Here is a 13344-nt window from a genome sequence, read left to right on the forward strand (position 1 = left end):
TTTTCTAATGTGAACAGGTTTTTCATGTCATCCCAACCAATGTTCTCCCAGAATTCTGGCTGCAGTGCTGTGAATTGAGTTGGCTAAGCTAAATGGAAGTGCAAGGTCACAGAAATGCCATGCAAGAAAAAGACGCCTGGATCTGAAAACCACAAAGAGGAGAACAGAGCTCAGAAGTGAGAGGGACAAGTCCTGCAAACATAGTCAAAGTCCCTGGGCTTAGCCAAGCTCGCAGCTATTTTTCCTTTTGGATACTAGTTAAGTGAGCCAACAAATTTGCTTGCTAGTTTTAGCCAGTTTGAGGTATTATAATTTTGCCACTTGTTTTTTAAAAAAAATTTATTTGTTTATTCCCCTTTGTTGCCCTTATTGTTTTATTGTTGTAGTTATTATTGTTGTTGTTATTGATGTCATCATTGTTGGATAGGACAGAGAAATGGAGAAAGGTGGGGAAGACAGGAAGGGGGAGAGAAAGATAGACACCTGCAGACCTGTTTCACCGCTTGTGAAGTGACTCCCCTGCAGGTGGGGAGCCGGGGGTTGAAACCAGAATCCTTAAGCTGGTCCTTGAGCTTTGCCACCTGCGCTTAACCTGCTGTGCTACCGCCCGATTCCCAATTTTACCACTTGTTATCCAAAGAGGATTAAGCCTCGTTTGTAAAGACAAATCCCTTTAAAAGCATGAAGTTTGCTGATTTCTAAACTCCACTCCAGTAAAAATTTCATTAAAAAAAATGCCCTACCTTTCCAAAACTTGACAACAAAGAACTTTCTGTGATCTGAGGTATGTTGTTAAGTTCCTGAGGATTTTCTATTCGCCAGCTCACTGTTCACCTCTGGCTACCTCTCTACTCCTCTTCAGTGTCCTGATCACCTGCCCTACTCCAGGGAGGTGGGGTTGGTAGTGCTGTGGTAGAACAGTGGTAATTGCAAGAGACTCTAGTGAGGTGCCATAGGAGGAGAGCCAGGGAAAGTTGTTAGAGGCTATATAGAAAGAACATTAAATGCAAATGTCCTGAGGTTGGCACTAGTCTGGTGTGTTGAAGGATCCTGCTGTGACTAGAAGAGCAAGAAGGAGGAGTCAAGCAATTCAAGATGCGCTCAGGGAGGAAATGAAAGAAAGGGCGCATTGTGTAGGGAGTTGTAGGCCACTGGAAAGATTGTGAGTGTTATTGGTATTAATATGAACTTAATGTTCAGAGTTATATACATCCTCTTAAAACTTTTTTTTTTGGAGCCTTGATTTTTTTTTTTCTAGGTTTACTGAGATATAGCATTGTGTGAGCTTTAGGCTTACATCTTTATTTGGTACATATATGCATTATGAAATGCTTACCACAATAGGCTTAGTTAACAAATCCTCCATCTCACATATTTCCCATTTAACGTTATGCCAAGAAAATTCACTCTCAAAGAAACTTTCAACTATGGTCACACTGTGTAACTGGAAGACTTATGCATATTCTAGATGACACATCCTCATGCCTGAACCCCCACAGGCCCACATACATACAGTTGGGACCTCACACATTTGGCCTGTAGACACGCCCTCACAAAAGAGTACATTTCCACATGCTTCCCTCATGTGCACATTTACATCCAAACCTCTGCCTGGCTCGCATGCTCCAGCACATTCTCTCTGACACCCACTCATGCACACGTCCATCATGAGTACACATGTTCGTTTCTTTTTTGTTGTTGTTGTTGTTTTATTTTTGTGCTGCTGGGGGCTTCACACATGCATGATTTTCCCAATCCTGGGCACATATTTTTCACTTTCTAAAAAATTTAATGCAGACAAAGAATAGGAGTAAGGAGTGGAGATGGGGTGGGAGAGAGAGACAGAAACCATAGTGTCATTCTTCTGCAAGTAGACTTTCCTCTGATGCTCCCATGTGGTACTGGGGTTCAAGCCCAGGTCTTCACATATAAGGCATGTGCTCTACCAGATGAAAGATCTCCCAAACCCCAAGCTCAGTTCTGCTTACTCATTGATATATGGTCACTGGTATTAGCCTAGCCATACACATAGCCTGACACTGCACACATGGACAGGTTAGCTGTTCCCATGTTTTCCTATCAGCAGGGTGCACATATTCAAAAACATATACCATCACATTCTGATCCTCTCACCACCACCTCCTCACATCCCTCATCTCCATTCATTGGGATTCATCAATCATGGGGTCAAGAAAGGCATTTGAAAATCATCCTGCTGCTACATTATCTCAAGAAAAGTTGGGGGAAGGGAGGAGTTGATTGCATTTAGAAGAGTGGCTTCTCTGGGGAGGGGGAAATACTGTATAAGAAAGCGGGGGCAAACTCTCAACTGATGACAGAGAGCCAGTCTCGGAGCAAGGGATTAGGGGGGATCAGTTGAGATCGTCTCACAGCTTTCATTAACCTTAGAGTTTATTTTTTTTCCCCTCTCCTTCTTGTCAAGTTCATGGGAGACTGACAGCCACAGCCGCTGGCTGCCAGAGGTATGCTCCCTCTTCCCAGAGCAGGATTCTTTATGAATCCTCCTCAGAATGTGGCTGGAGAGAAGTTCCCATCATCTCTCTGCCAGGGTAGAGGTTGAAGAGAGTCTCCCCACTCCCAATTCCACATCTACCCAGAACTTCAGAATCTGGTCACATTTGGAAATAGGGTCTTTGCAAATGTAATTGATTAAGGACTTGAAGATGGGGGCAGGGTGGAGAGGGGCAGGCGGTGATGTACCTGGTTAAGTGCTCACATTGCAGAATGCAAAGACCCAGATTCAAGCCCCTGGTTCTAGTCTACAGAAGAAAGGTTCATGAGTGGTGAAGCATGGCTACAGGTCCCTCTTCTCCCTCCCCCTCCCCCTCCTGTATTTCCCCCTCCCTTTTCAATTTCTCTCTGTCTCTATCCAATAATAAACAAAAGGATTTGGGGATGAGGTCTTTCTAGAGTTAGGGTGGGTTCTATAACTAATGATTAGTGTGCTCAGAATATAAAGGAGAAGGACACAGAGACACAGGAGTCAGGACAATATTATGTTAAATTATGTTCTAGACAGAAGATCTGGCAACTGTAAAGGCCCCAGTGCATGTGTATGACCTTTGTGTTTAGGGAATAGCAGTCAGGGAAGAAAAGAGTAAGAACAGGGAGAATGGATAAGTGGTTTCAAAGTCTTCTGCAGGGCTAGTCTAGAGGTCTCTATTTCCATCTGAAAGTACTTAATTCTCCTGGAAAGGACCAGGCAGTCTGCAAGGGGGAACCTCAACTCTTCTAAGGGCAGAGGTCTGATGTGATGTCTTGTTTAAAGAACCCACCTGGATTGCCGTGTTTTTGCTGAGAATGTGTCACAAGATGAATATTTCAGCAGTACTATTCCTAGACATCTATCCAAATTACATGGAAATAATAATTTGAAAGGATATATGAACGCCTACATTTATGGATGCACTAGTCACAATAGCCAAAATTTGGATGCAACATAAATGTCCATCAGCAGAAGACTGGGTGAAGAAGTGTTGGGGAATATAGTCAATGAGACATGAGTCTATAATTTAAAAGATAGTATTTTGCCATTCAGAAAAAAATGGATTTGAATGGAGGTTGTTATGCTAAATGAAATAATTCAAGAGATAAAAGATAGCTACCTAATGGCTTTGCTCATGTAGAATATAGACAAAAAATAAAAAAAACTCACAAAAATTAGTAACAAAAACTGTTTCTTATACTTTGTGAGAACTATGGTAGTCATGGAGGGGGCAGAAGTTTGGTGGTGGGCATGATGACTTACACACACACACACACACACACACACACACACACACGTGGTGTGAAGCTATGTTCCTAAAATCTAAAAATTTTGTAAAACACAGTTAAGTTACTAGTAATGAAATTTATAAGAAAAGACAATTTCAGGAATGAATGAATATCCAATTCTGAAATCTCATAAACTGGTCGATTACCAAGTAGCTATCACTTTACACAAAATATATTATTTTTAGAAGGTCAACTATGTTAAATGCTTTGCCAAGAGCAATTTACAGTCACATAACTTGAACAAAATGTCTTTTCCCACTGGAAGCAGAAAGAACCGATCACCACAGTAATTGTTCAATAAGTATCAACTGTACCTTTGGCCTGTTTTAAGTGCTAAAAGCAAGTTAGACAAAACCCCTGTGTGGCACAGACAGTTGAAGGAGGGAGAAGAGGGAAATAGATAAGGAAACATAGATAAGGAAGGGAGGAACAATATGGAGAGAATAGAAACCAAGAGAAAGAGATGAAGGAAGGTAGATGTTCTCATCTGGATTATCAGAAAAGCCTCTCTGGGGCTTGACAGTTACACTGAATGAGCCAGCCATGCAGTTGTTGAAGGAAAGGGTTTTCCAGCCACTGGAACTAGCAACTACAAAGACCTGGAGGCAGGATGACTCTTGTCCTATTGAATGAATAGTAAGTGGGCTACTGACTGGCTGGGAAATGAGATCTGTGAGCTAGCCAAGGAGGTATTATATGTAAAGTATTATATGTGAGGGTGCAGTTTTGAACAGTCATGTTCAAAATATTATCAATAGAGTTCTTTTAAAATGTTTTACTTATTTATTGAATAGAAACAGAGAAATTGAAAGGGAAGAGGAGATAGAGTGGGAGAAAGAAAGAGAGGCACCTGCAGTACTGCTTCACTGCCTGGAAAGCTTCACCATGCAGGTGGGGGTTGGGGACTTGAGCCTTGGTCCTTGAGCACTGTAAAATTCAACCCTCCCCTAACCCAATAGAGTTGTTTCTAAGGTTTCCTTTCCAACCTTAACTTGTGTCATGCTTTTCTGAACTCTGACACTTCTGTTAGATACCCACCATCATCTATTCTATCCACTTTACACAGCTCTCATTCCTGGGAAGCCCCTGCTGCCTCTGTGATTGTCTCTGCAGCCCTTCCTGGCTCTGGCAGAAATTCAGGCCTCCAGCTCAACCATGCTTGCAGGAAAACACCCTAAGCTCTGGTTCTGAGTGGAATTCGTAACCACCCCAGCTGGGCATTTCCTTTGGTCAGATAAATAAACTCAAGAAAAGGAAGGTGAGGAGATCTCAAAGCAGAGGTAGACAGAACCTGATAAAACTGAGTGGGGACTGATCCAAGGGGAGAGGGGGGTTGTCCCCAACTTCCACATACAGAGAACAATTGGGGTGGTGATACCTCTTTAGGCTTCTGCCTGCTACATGACTCCCCATGGCCCCGCCTCCCTCTTTCAGGTCACCGGGACACAGACTGGGGACATCTGGAGCCCATTAGGATGGCATCAATCCCACACGCGAATGTTTTGACTGGACCCCTGGATGAGATTTCTTGTACATTAATGGTGTTTATTTTCCAATAAAGATCCTGAAGTCAAGATTGCTGCCCTGGCCCCTTCCAAGGGAAGAGATGAGCTAGAAAGCCTATCCTGCTGACCCAGGGCCCTTTGGGTTTTCCAGTGAAGACAGTGGGTGCTTTTGAGATGTGATATATTGCCTTATAGATGGTCAGAACCCATGGTTGAGCCCAACTCTTTCATGACACATAGTTTCTGTTGTAGCCACCACACCCATATACCCATCAATAACACCCCTACAATTCAAAGGCAGACTCATAAATAAGCAGGTGTGTTTCAATAAAACTGTATTCGCAAACATAAGAGATAGGTTTGCTGATCCCGGTACTTGTTACAAGATCTTGGATGTGGAATGTGAGCAATCAATATTTGTTGATTTGATGACTGATGCTTACTATTTCCTAGCTATAAGATCTTGAGCAAGTCACTTCCTTTTTCTGAACTTCCATTTTTTTTTGTGTGTGTGTAAAATAGATTAGTCCTGATTGAGCTATAGTTGACCGCAGTAAACTAGGAATGACAGTTTCAAGTTGACCACATTGCATATTCTTCTTTAATAACAAAAAATGCAATATTTCTTATTGAAATATGTGTAATAATTTGTAAGTTTCCTAGGCCTCCTACTTTGACTCAGCTTTGCTTTGTTGTTGCTTTACCTGAAAGGCTGGGCCATAAATTGCCATGGATGGTGTGACCAGCACAATTCATACAGCAACTTCTGTGCTGCCTTCTTTCCTGTTTCCTGGTTTGCTTTCCACAGTAATCTTTGGTCATGATTTCCAGTTTTACAGAAACTTAAACTGGATTTTGTGTGAAGAAAAATTATTGACTCAAGAAACTAAATGCATGAATAGTTTCTAGTGTGAAACTATTTCAGTGTGAAACTCTGGGGGCATTCCCAGACCTCTAAAATCAAATTCAGCCTTCTAGATATATTTAGGGGAAGGAAGGAAAAAAAAAAAAAACCCAACCAAACAAACCACAACAACAAGAACCCACATGTCCACCTTTACTTATAACATTTACATATTAGACAGTTTTACCTGGATCTCCATTTATAACTTTTGGAGATAAGCTGGACTGGGATGACCTGGGCAGCTGAGGAGTACCAGAAGGAGACGACCAGAAAGAGACCACTGAAGTCTCTGTCCCATCCTGCCTGGGGGCTGGGGAGCAGGTGGCTTAGTAACTCTCTAGAAATCAGGATTCAAAATAAAGTATAGGTCATGGGGTTACTGTGAGAAGCCGGTGAAATAAACATGTACAAACGTGCTTTGAGAAATCCAATACGATGTGAGCAGCTATTATTATTACTGGAAGTGATTAGAGGCGGACATGGCTTCATCACTCTCCAGAGAGATGGTGCCTGAAGCCCAGAGGACTCTGGGAAACGGCTGACCGAAGGTGAACAGAAGGGCTGTGTGCAGACGAGAGATAAAGCATCAGGCTTAATGTGGTGGGAAATCTTAGGAGCTCCATAAATATTTAGCTTGTCTACCAGACGACAGCTGAGATCTACCTGTGCTAGAAAGTTCTTAAGAGCACAAGTCAAGAGCCCTGACATCAAGCCTGAAGTCCTCAGAAAAGGGGGCAGGGATCTTCTCTACCCTGCCCCCCAATACCCTAGGAACTTTTATTTAGACACATCTGGAGATGTGGGCAGATGGAAATGGAAAAAAGTATACACAGAAGGAAAGAGGACAAACAGAAGTGGAGATGGGAGGAGGAAAATAGGAAAAAGGGGAATGTGAGATGAGACTGAATGGAGACTTATCGCATTCTAGAGTTGGAAGTGAGGCCACAGATCTTGTTCAATCTCAAAAGGAGTGGGCACTCAGAGAGGTCAAGCAACCTGCTTTGGATCACATAGCAAAGCACTGGCTTCAGAGAAGAAAGAGAAGCTGTTGGGGAAGTAGTCTGGGGCAAGTGAGGAGTGACAGCAGTCAGAAGAACACAAAAGTCACTCTCAGCAGACCTTCCAGATATCACGGTCATCAAGTTGGGGCTGGTATGGGTTGAGGGAAGGAGATAACATTTATTAAGTGCCTCTATGAACCAGCCTCTACATTGGCACCTTTCTTATTGACCTTGTATCATTCTTGATTCACAAGCTCAAAGTTGCCTTATCTTTCCTTTCTTTTGTTTTCTTAGTACTTTCCTTCATTCTCCAAGCTGCAAGGCTCATTAGTGATCTATAAGGAAAGCCAAGCTCAGTCCTTGGTGCTCCCAGCCAAGTCCTGGGCACATAGCCTGTGGTCTAGGGAAGTAGTTCCTTTGGAGACTTTGAACTCTACAATTAATGTCATGTCTAGTTCCCAAATCACCCCTCAGGACGGGGAGCATCCAGGCCATGAATAAAACCTTTGGTGAGATTAGAGGTCCCTCCAACAAAGGTTTAGACTCTCCGGCTGCCCTGAGCAGTCTAGTGGCTCTGAGGGACAGATGGTAAGGGCACAGCTTCTGGAGCCAGAGCACCTGGGTTCAATCACAGCACTACTAATTATTAGCTGTGCCAACTCAGTGACTAGCTTAACCTCTCCATGTTTCTTTATCTATGAAATGGACATTAAAAGTATGGCTAGGAGTAAATGAGTATTGTGGATAAGGTCTAGTAACCAATTAAGCATTCAATAAACAGCAGCAATTACTAGCATATCTCCCCTCTCTTTCTCTTCCCTTGGTCCTTTCTTCTCTCTCCATGACTTCTTGGAGGGCCTTATATATAGCATGATGCCTATGAGAGGTTTGACATGGCATTTCATATATGTTACCTTCACTTTGTTATTTTGTGTGACTGCTGTTAGGATGTCTGATGGCCCTGGGGTGACACTCAGAAGCATCTAGCAGGTGAGAAAGTACACAGCAAAGACACTGGACTGAGAATAAGATTCTAGTGCCTGGCACAGGTGACGAGGAAGGAAAATGAGTTGGGTGGGAAGAGAAAGGGGAAGGGAATGTATGCCCACCTATCTCAGTCTCCAAGAGTCAGGTTCTACCATTTCCAGTCCTTGATCCATTCTGGCTTGAGCTATCCTTAACTCGTGCCACTTTAGACCCTTTGGGTTGCCTGACTGGTCTTAGCTGGTATCTAGTTGGTGGAAACCAGGAACAAGTCTAAATGTCCTGCAAAGCACAGGACAGTCACTGCAAAGAGTGACCTGGCCTCTTATGAGAACAGTATGAAATGCACCTGCTGTTTAAACCCTCCAACCTATCATTTAACTCCAGTGTCCTCTTCTGTAAGGTAGCAATAACAATAGTACTTAGCTCATGGAATTTGGGGTGAAATTAGTTGCAGAGTGGTACTGAAGCATGTACCAAGCTGACGCAATGAAAGTTCAGTCTAAATGGGGGTGCATCGAAGCTGGCTTCTGACAATAGCCCATAACTAAATTCTAAAACCAAGTCCAAGTGGTTACACTTGTGGCTAATGGAATTTCAAGTTCCTCCTCACCTTCCTGCCATTGGCATTTGAGAATTGGAGTGTTAATTTAAAAGGAGAAACCACATTACCTGTTCTCCATGCAGATCTGAGCTTCCATTTTAATTTGCCTTCATTATCTCTGTCTCTTATTAAGAACGGTAAATCTGTTTTGTGTTTTCATTATTCCATTAGCTTGAGGGAGCTCATCAGTAATATGGGAAGCTGCCAACATAAATAGCACAATTTTCATATAGGCAATGCAATAATTGACTTAAATCACTATTCTATGGAGGCTGCAGCTTGCAATTAGAGAAAGCATCGTGATTTGAAAACGAGTTACAATTGATTGGATTTCAGGGGAAACCAGGTTTGCAATGTGTTAATTGCATTCCGCCTAAACGCCTAAACGCTAGGTCTAAATGAAGCAGCCAGAGATTTAAGAAAATAACAAAATCTTCTCTAGGAGCCAGCCCCAAATTGTCTAATAGGCTACGAAAAATCTGATTAAGATAGAAGGCTAATGGCCTCACTGTATTTCAGAGTGATGGACTGAAATTCTCATCTTGAGTCTCCTCAAGACTAGACAAGACAAGACAAGACAAGACAAGACAAGACAAGACAAGACAAGACAAGACAAGACAAGACAAGACAAGACAAGACAAGACAAGACAAGACAAGACAAGACAAGACAAGACAAGACAATAACAAACCTTTATCAGCTTTATGGCATGGGTGAATTTGGAGACAGATATCCCCTCCTTGTTAGAACTTAAGTCAGATTGCACCTCTATGTAAAACTAGATTTGGTTAATATCCATCTTCTCCTCTAGTTTTTCCTTTTAATGTTCCTAGGAATTTAGATGGGAAAAATTAGCATGAAACCTGTTCTACACGACTAGCAATCCCAGCCTCTAGATTTCTGAACTTTTCTTCTCCTTAGCCACATAGATAAGAGTGGGAACATACATATTTATATACAATAACTGTGCTTCCTAGTTACTGTTGATTGGCCCACAAATGGTCTTTGGTCCAACCTGGATGAGTCAAAGACTTTTCCCAGGAATCTGGAATGTGATGTCAAGATTTGAATCAGACTGGCTACCTTTTATGTCTTTCTCTTTTTCTCTTTCTTTCTTTCCTTCTTTCTTTCTTTCTTTCTTTCTTTCTCAACCCTCTGGTTTAATTTCCTTTTATATTCATAATCTTGCATGTATGAACACATGTGATGTTTTGCATTTATAGCACAGTGCTAGGTTCTTTTTTTTTTTTTTTTACCACAACAATAAATTTTCTTTATTGGGGAATTAATGTTTTACATTTGACAGCAAATACAATAGTTTGTACATGCACAACATTTCCCAGTTTTAGGTTCTTGTTTTGCATTCTCTTCGTTCATTCTTATTTTCCCTACAACACAGTGGTGGGTGACCCACAGTAACAGCCAAGAGTGTATCCTTTTGAAACATGTTATTTGTATTCATCTTTATGTGATCCATCTAAACATATGTAAAATTTTAAATACTTTTTCCATTATCCTTCAAAAAATAAAAATAGATTCCATTATGTACTCCTATCTGTGCCTAGTCTATTCTCTTATTAAAAAGTATTTTGTTTGGGGCTAGACAGTGGCACACCTGGTTAAGTGCACACATTACAGTCACACAGACCCAGGTTCAAGCCACTGGTCCCCACTTGCAAGAGGAAAGCTTCACAAGTGGTGAAGCAGGGATGAAGGTGCTCTCTGTCTTTTTCCCTCTTTCTACCTCTTCCTCGCCTCTCAATTTGTCTCTATCCAATAGTAAAAAAATAATTAAAAACTAATATTAAAAAAAAGTATTTTGGTGGCTAGGAGATACATAACCCACATTGTGGGAGAACATCCAAGAAAAATCTTCCAGCATGCCAGGCCTTTACTGTTCACAGGCTTTTATAACCCATGGCTTAATTATTCTGCATGACAAGCAAAGATCAGTAATTCCTCAAAGATGGCTAAAACTCCAGGCACCAAAGTACCTGATGTGAATGAGGGGGTACATAATTTGTTGGCCATTGCAGCAATAAAATTTGCTGATATCCCCTTAGAGTACTACTTAGAGTAAACTTTGAATGCTACTTAGAGGAAATTTCCCTTAACCTATGCAGGTTTCACCCTCCAGTTGTTCCCCTTATCAACATTTTCTGCTGACATAAATAGCCTCAAAATTTATTTGGTTTGGGCAGACTCCACCAATGTGTCCTGGAACCCCACTTTCCTAGAGTCCTGCCCCACTAGGGAAAGAGAATGACAGGCTGGGAGTATGGATCGACCTGCCAAAGCCCATGTTCAGCAAGGAAGCAATTACAGAAGCCAGACTTTCCACCTTCTGCATCCCATAATGATCCTGGGTCCATGCTCCCAGAGGGATAAAGAATAGGAAAGCTGGGGGTTGGGTGGTAGTGCAGCGAGTTAAGCCCACATGGCGCAAAGCGCAAGGACCTCGGCATAAGGATCCTGGTTCGAGCCCCCGGCTCCCCACCTTCAGGTAGATCCCTTCACAGGCAGTGAAGCAGACCTACAAGTGTCTGTCTTTTTCTCCCCCTTTCTGTCTTTCTTCCTATCTCGATTTCTTTCTGTCCTATCCAGCAACAACAACAGCAATGACAACAACAATAATAATAAAGACAACAAGACAAGGGCAACAAAATGGGAAAAATGGCATCTGGGAGCAGTGGATTTGTAGTGCTGGCACCAAGCCCCAGCAATAACCCTGGAGGCAAAAAAAATAATAATAAAATAATAATTTAAAAAAAGAATAGGAAAGCTATCAGGGGAGGGGATGGCATATACGGAGTTCTGGTGGTGGGAATTGTGTGGAGTTGTACCCTTCTTATCCTATGGTTTTGTCAGTGTTTCCTTTTTATAAATAAAAAAATTTAAAAAATCTCTTTGGTTGACCTTGATAAATTAATAAAAGGCAGGGGATCCATTGGATGCCAACCTGACATCCATGGGCAGACGATCTCACCAATGTGTTTTGGAATATCACCTTTATAAAGCCCTACCCCACTAGGGAAAGTCAGAAACAAGCTGGAAATATGGATTGATCTGCCAATACCCATGTCCAGCAGAGAAGCAATTACAGAAGCCAAACTTTCTATCTTCTGCACCCATAATAATCCTGGGTCCACACTCCCAGAAGGATAAAGAATTGGGAAACTTCCAATGGAGGGGATGGGATGTGGAACTCTGGTGGTGGGAATTGTACCCCTCTTATTTTACAGTCTTGTCAATCATTGTTAAATCAATAAAAAATAAAATAGTAAATATTAAAAAAAAGAAATAAAATGAAAAAGAAAGAAACATGTCTAAGAGAAAACATTCAGTGCGAGGCTGGCATAAGATCCACCTGCCACTCAGTCTTTAGGCTGAGAGACCCAAAGGCTTCTTTACAACAAAGTGATTATTTATGGGCTTAAGCCATCTCAGTGGATATCAACCAGTCATATTTAGGTCCTTTTTGTACCTCGAACAATGAAAGTGCAGTTTGTCCAGCCCTATCTTAATTCATCCAGGCAAGTCCAACCCCTGACTGTATATATTCCTTTGTGTATATATTCTTTATTCTACCTTTCAGTCCACCTCTCACCACCAAGCTGTCCACTTCCACTATGAAGCTGCTCAGATATACTTTCTCTGTCCCTTGGATGTATACTTTGCTCTGCTAAGATATACAAATGTTGCTTTATGGATGAATTTAAAATATTCCATGAGTGGTAGGGAGTCGGGCGGTAGCACAGCGGGTTAAGCACACGTGGTGCGAAGCGCAAGGACCGGCATAAGTATCTGGTTCAAGCCCCCGACTCCTCACCTGCAGGGGAGTCGCTTCACAAGCGGTGAAGCAGGTCTGCAGGTGTCTGTCTTTCTCCCCCCTCTCTGTCTTCCCCCCCTCTCCATTTCTCTCTGTCCTATCTGACAACAATGACTGCAATAATAACTACAACAATAAAACAACAAGGACAACAAAAGGGAATAAATAAATAAATATAAATTAAAAAAAAATTCTAAGAGTGGCATTATGCAAAGATTGAAAGACTCCTTTCTTGATTTTTCTTTGTTCTGTTTTTGCCCCCAGGTACAGAGGGCTAAGGTAATTATTCATCACAGCCTGTCACACCACCCTCCTTAGCTTCACAATGTTCAACTCTTATTTTACAGACCCACTCAGCTTCTCTCATCTCTACTCCACACTCCCCTTACTCCCATTGGCAGATCTGAGAGTGTGCATGAATGTGAAACATGTATATCTGCTTTGAGTGTATCTACTTTCTAGCATCTGTGAAATGGCCTTACAGTGTGTTTTCTAGACTTCCCTGTGTTACATTTGTCAATTGTGACTAGCTTATTTCACTTTACACTCTGTCCTCAAGGTTCATCCATGTTGTAGTATTGTGTCAGAATTCTCTTCCTTTTTTCCTGATGAGTAAAATCTCATGTATGTATATGCCACATTTGGTTTATTCATTCATCTGACTATGGACACTTATAAAGACTCCTCACAAAATTCCCAGGGGTTTGATAAATACTTCTCAAAA

General features: G+C 41.8%; 1 long non-coding RNA gene across 1 annotated transcript; it reads right to left on the reverse strand.

Annotated features, from left to right (window-relative positions):
- Positions 1-6343: 6343 nt before the first annotated feature.
- LOC132541841 (uncharacterized) lies at positions 6344-8941 on the reverse strand. The gene is made up of 2 exons (XR_009552932.1): positions 8862-8941; positions 6344-6541 (listed from the first exon to the last, which is right to left on the reverse strand). It is a non-coding gene; the product is annotated as an uncharacterized LOC132541841 (long non-coding RNA).
- Between the last annotated feature and the right edge of the window lie 4403 nt (positions 8942-13344).

The sequence above is a fragment of the Erinaceus europaeus genome, chromosome 1 (genome assembly GCF_950295315.1).
Source record: "Erinaceus europaeus chromosome 1, mEriEur2.1, whole genome shotgun sequence".
NCBI lineage: Eukaryota > Metazoa > Chordata > Mammalia > Eulipotyphla > Erinaceidae > Erinaceus > Erinaceus europaeus.